Below are 5,397 nucleotides of genomic sequence, written 5' to 3'. Positions count from 1 at the left end.
AATATAGGGGAATGCCAGGGCCAAAAGAATGGGAATGGGTGGGTAGGGAAGTGGGTGGCGCTATGGGGGACTTTTGGGATAGCATTGGAAATGTAACTGAGGAAAATATGTAATAAAAATATTAAAAATTAAAAAAAATTGTAGTATTTCTCTCCTTTCCTTCCTCAAGGCCCTCCTTTTGTCATTTTCAAATCCACAGCCTCTTTTTAAAATGTTATTGTGTGGTATATATGTATATATATATATATTCCTAAACACAACCTGCTCACCTGTATGTTTTCTGGGATGACCATAAGTGTAGGTGTGTCTGTTACAGCCCTTTCTTGCATACACTTTGGCTACAATCTTAAACTTTCTCAGGCACCTGCCCTTAATAAATTTTACGTTTTTATACGTTTCTACCCAACCCATTGTTGTTTTTATTTCTCTAGTCCTACATAAACAGAGATAAGCCATAATAACTATACCACATTCTAAATACTATCTTTGTTTGAAGTTTCCACTATCATAGTAGTCCATTAAATTTAAATTCAGACTATCAACATATGAAGACAATAAAGCCAATTTCTTCACCAGAATATAATCAGAGTCAACTGTTTCATATGGTATCCAGGGGCTTTGTAATTCAAAGTTACAAACTTTTGAGTATTCCTCCTGCATACCTGTTCCAAGGGCCTAAGAACCATATGACAAGTTTTATCACAACAATAAAAACACTTCTAAGTACTCATGTTCTAGATTATTTGCTTATACTACTGCTGACTTAACGAAGGAAAGAATAATTTTGCTCATAGATTGAAGATAAAGTCAATTGCTGAAGTAGAGTCATGGCGTAAGAGCATGAAGTATGAAGTCACATATCTGCAGTCAGGAATAAGATAATGATTAATATTGCTCATTCTTTTATAATCAGTCCTGAATCTTAGCACACAAAATGGTGATGTTCACGATTAGGGTCGAAGGATGGGTATTCTCACCACAATCTAATCTGGCATAGCCTCACAAAAATGCCCAGAGTTGATCAGAGGTGATTCTAAATCCTATCAGGTTGTCAAGATTAACCATCACAACATGTATGCACAGTGGTGTACAGGTGTGGACTGAGTACTTGTGCTTGTTGAAGATGGAGGACAACCTTGAAAGTCATTTGTCAGGGGATTTCCACACTTATATTTTTGCAATATCTCTTGCTGAGATGGGACTCTCCAATTAGCCCACCTAGCCAGAAAGCCTGTTTTTTTTAATACATTCTGGGGACTGAACTAAGGTCCTTGCACTTATAAGGCATGTGCTTCTATTGATTGAGCCTTCCAACTCAGAATTTCATCTTTTAAAGTCACATTTAAACTCCAAAGAAAGTAAGTTTAACCTCTGCCTAGCATGATGTAGTTATCATGTACATACCTGAAATATTCCATCATTTCCCTTCCAAAATGATGGAGTCTTTCAGCCTCAATCACAATTATCTCCAAGATCCATATGTTAGAAAGTATGATTAACAATATCTATATACTATGCCCTAAAGTCAGTACACCTTGCTAAATAAGTAGAAATAGGAAAGAAGAAAAAATACATTGGTATCAACTGAAGAGAAAATGCTCATAATTTCATTTTTTATTTCTACATGTGATCACATGATCAAAGCTAAAAGTGTTACTTGATCTACTTACCACTCCATAGTCCCCTGATTTCAGCAGGTTATGGTTCCTTTTCTTGTACAGTGTGTAATCAAAACATTCCTTTCTGGAAGGAATTGGCAATCTGTAAAACTGCCTGAATCTAGTTGCTATAGTTTTTTTTCTTTAATTACACAGTCCATGTGTTGATAACTTTTCATTACTTTGAAAAACTGAGGTGAAAAGCTAACCCATATAAAAGACACATAATCCAGTTATTTTATTTACAAGTCATAGCCTAGATTAGGCAGGTTTGGAGGTATTCTAACATATTTTCCAGCTATAATGTTCCTTGTTATTTGCTGTATTTACTGACCACTGGCCACATGCTCATGGTCTGTCTTAGGATTTTATTGCTGTGAGGAGACAGCATGAGCAAGGCCACTCTCACAAAGGCAAAGAGTTAACTGGGGCTGGCTTACATTTTTAGAAATTCAGTCCATTATCATCATGGCAGGAAGCATGGAAGCATCCATGAAGGAACTGAGAGTTGTACATTTTGATATGAAGGTACTCAGAAGACTGGCATCATCAAGTAGCTAGCAGGAAGCTCTCTTTGCCCACTCTCACGGTGACATACTTCCTCTAAGAGGGCCACACCTACTCCAACAAGACCACAGCTCCTAATCGTACCACTCCCCGGGACAAGCATATTCAAACCACTACATTCCACTCCATGCTCCCATAGGCTTGATCAAACATGATTCTATGGGGGTCATATCTAGGAATAACATAATGAAAAATACATATATTCCAATTTCAAAAGTGCCATAAGCTATCACAGTCTCAACAATATTTAAAAGTCCAAAGTTCAAAGCTCTTTTCTGAGCTTCATCCAATCACTTAACTCTAATCCCCTATAAAATCAAAATCAAAAAGCAGATCACATACCTCCCATATCACAGGATACCATTACAGGATTACAATTACAAAATGTCATAGTGAGAAAATACTGGACCAGGAAACCAGGTGGGTGAACTCGGAGCTCTACACCTCCATGTCTGATATCAAAGCACTCTTCAGATCTCCAATTCCTTTCTTCTTTGTTGACTACAGCACAATTCTTTCTCTTTGGCTACTTCCACTGACTGCTAGCAGCTTTCCTTGGCAGGTATCCCACAGCACTGGCGTCTTTAACATCTTGGGGTCTCCAAGGAAACTTCTACTTCACAGCTTTTTATCCCAATGTCTGGGATCTACACATGATCTGGGATCCCCCAAAGGACTTGTGCCACCTCTCCAACTCTGTTCTCTGTAGCTTTGGTCAACTCTACTCCATGCTGCTGCTGTTCTTTGATGTCATCCTATGTACTGGCATCTCTAATAAGCAGTGGGGGTTGTTTTCACAGCAACTAATCTTCACCAGTAGCCTCTCATAAGGCCTTCAAAACCAGAACCACCTGGGTGACTCTTACACATTACCAAATCTGGCTAAAAGCATGAGCTACAACCTTGGCTGACTCTGGAACCCAGTTTCTTTGTGCTGTCAGAAAATACTTCCCAGAAGATTTCACCCCAGTGATGCTGGTCTCTTCTTAATCACAACTAATTTCTTAGGTCCAGCTAACCAGCACCAGTTGTCTCAGTAACCCCTTCTATTCTCTAAAGCCAGGGTCACATTCTGAAACTGTCAAGTTCTGCTACTTGCTGAGGATGGAATTTGCCACCTTGCCCTTGTTCTATTATATCATCACTACTTTTCTGTTTTCCAACTTCTTCACTGCCTAAGCTTGGCTGTAATGGAATGTGGTCTGTAGACTGTTCTTTAACTCAGAGATCTGCTTGGCTATCTCTCTCCTAAATGCTAGCTTAAAGGTGTGTACCACCATTCCTGAGCCTAAACTTTTTGTGGCCACTATTTTCTCAAGATTCAGATAAAAAATCTGTGTCCTCCATTTTGGATTGTAGTTCATTCCAGATTAAAAGTCCAAATGAAAACAATAGCCAAGTAATAACAATACTTAACATGATATAACTATTCCTTGTTCAATGGCAAACACATAAACAATAAGCTTAGCTGGGTGGGATCATACACCCAAATCACCTCTCTCTTTATCTGCTTATCTCATCAAACATGGGATTTAGCTCCATTGTCCTTCCTGACACTCTTTTATTAGTTGAACTATACATTTTATATTTTTTTCTTTCTAAGATTGCTATGCTTGATCAGAATGCTCTTCATGAGAGGAAAGCAGAGAATAAAGTTTATATTAGGCTTTTTCAAGACTTCTAATCTATAAATGTTTCATGTTATAATACCAATATAGCAAGTAAGATATGCCCGCTCACATAAAAGTGGCATGACTGGCTAGACTGTAACCAACTACTTTCCAATTGGATTAATGTCTGCCACAAGAAAGAGCAAATACCTATGGCTGGGGATGTCATAGACCTTAGGGAAGAACGTTCCACAGATGTTTTGCTAAACAGGCAGGTAGTCACACTGTTTAGTAAACTTTTAAACTAGAAATCTAAGTCTGGGTCAGAGAAACAATTTTAACAAATGGTTATGTGTTGTGCAAATTCATAATTGATTAAAATGCTCTGACTAAGTACTTGTTGGATATCTAGACCTAGATGAAACAGATCATATTCATCCACTTCAAAGCCCAGGCAATATTGTGGAAGAAGAGGCAGAGAAATTGTAAAAGTCATTGATAAAGGGTACTGAAATAAAATAGTATCTTCTGGACATGACAGTATCTTTGTACTCAGGAATTCATAGCAGCTCTCATTGCCTCCACCAGACCTGCTCAAGATCTTGTCAATTAATAGTCCACCATGGATGGGGAAGGGCCCATAAGGTTCCACCCCTATTGGAGCTATTGGAGGTTGATGGCCGTTAGGGGAAGATTAATTAAGAATGCTGCAGGGGTATGGCCTCTGATAGGTTTCTTATTCAGTAGAAAGTTTCACAGGCCTGCATATATATACACAGTATGAATGCTGACTTTCTATTTCTTTGTTAGACATACCTTATCAAAACAGAAGCAGTTCCTCACATCACTAAAAGAGGAAGGCACATGCCTCCAAATCACAGAGCAATGAAAGTTTCTTCCTTAGAGTGGGGTACTGTGTTACTTTCTTTCAAGCGATGATACCTCTGTGGTTTTCAAGAATGCTTGAAACACACTTTTTAAAAATGCATTGTTTCTTCTTCATCTTTATTCTTTCCAACTTTGTATGATTTTCCATAACTTATTAGTCTTCTGATTATTTTTTCTACTACAACTTAGACATCTTCCACGATGTCTTCTCTAAAAGAGTGGATCCAAATGGGAAGGGATAAACCGTTTGCCAATGAAAAAAATATACAATGAAGATATAGATGCCCTAGAAAATTTGTCAAGCCAAATAGATATACTCAGTGTCTCTACGTACTGTTAAAAATGTTGTTGACTGCATAGCAACAATCAACTATGTGACTAACATCTTACTTTCCATTCAACAAGCCAGAAGACATTTGGTAATGTTATCTCTTTTCAAAATTACACTAACCATATTTTTACTAGAAAATGCTCTAAAGACAATGGAAGCCTCATTTTAATATAACCTTTAGCATATTAGTCAGGGATAGTCTCTCCACTGCCTGATCTATTTCTCCTATTCTTATTCCTTTATATATCAATGTGTTTTGTTATTTTGCTTAAAATTTTATACACTGATAAATATACTGCTCTATTCTGTAAGATGAATAGTCTTTGTTAATAACCAGAAACAT

This window comes from Mus caroli, chromosome X (assembly GCF_900094665.2).
Source record: "Mus caroli chromosome X, CAROLI_EIJ_v1.1, whole genome shotgun sequence".
Lineage (NCBI taxonomy): Eukaryota > Metazoa > Chordata > Mammalia > Rodentia > Muridae > Mus > Mus caroli.
The sequence above is the reverse complement of the archived record's forward strand: the minus strand, read 5'-3'. Positions refer to the sequence as shown.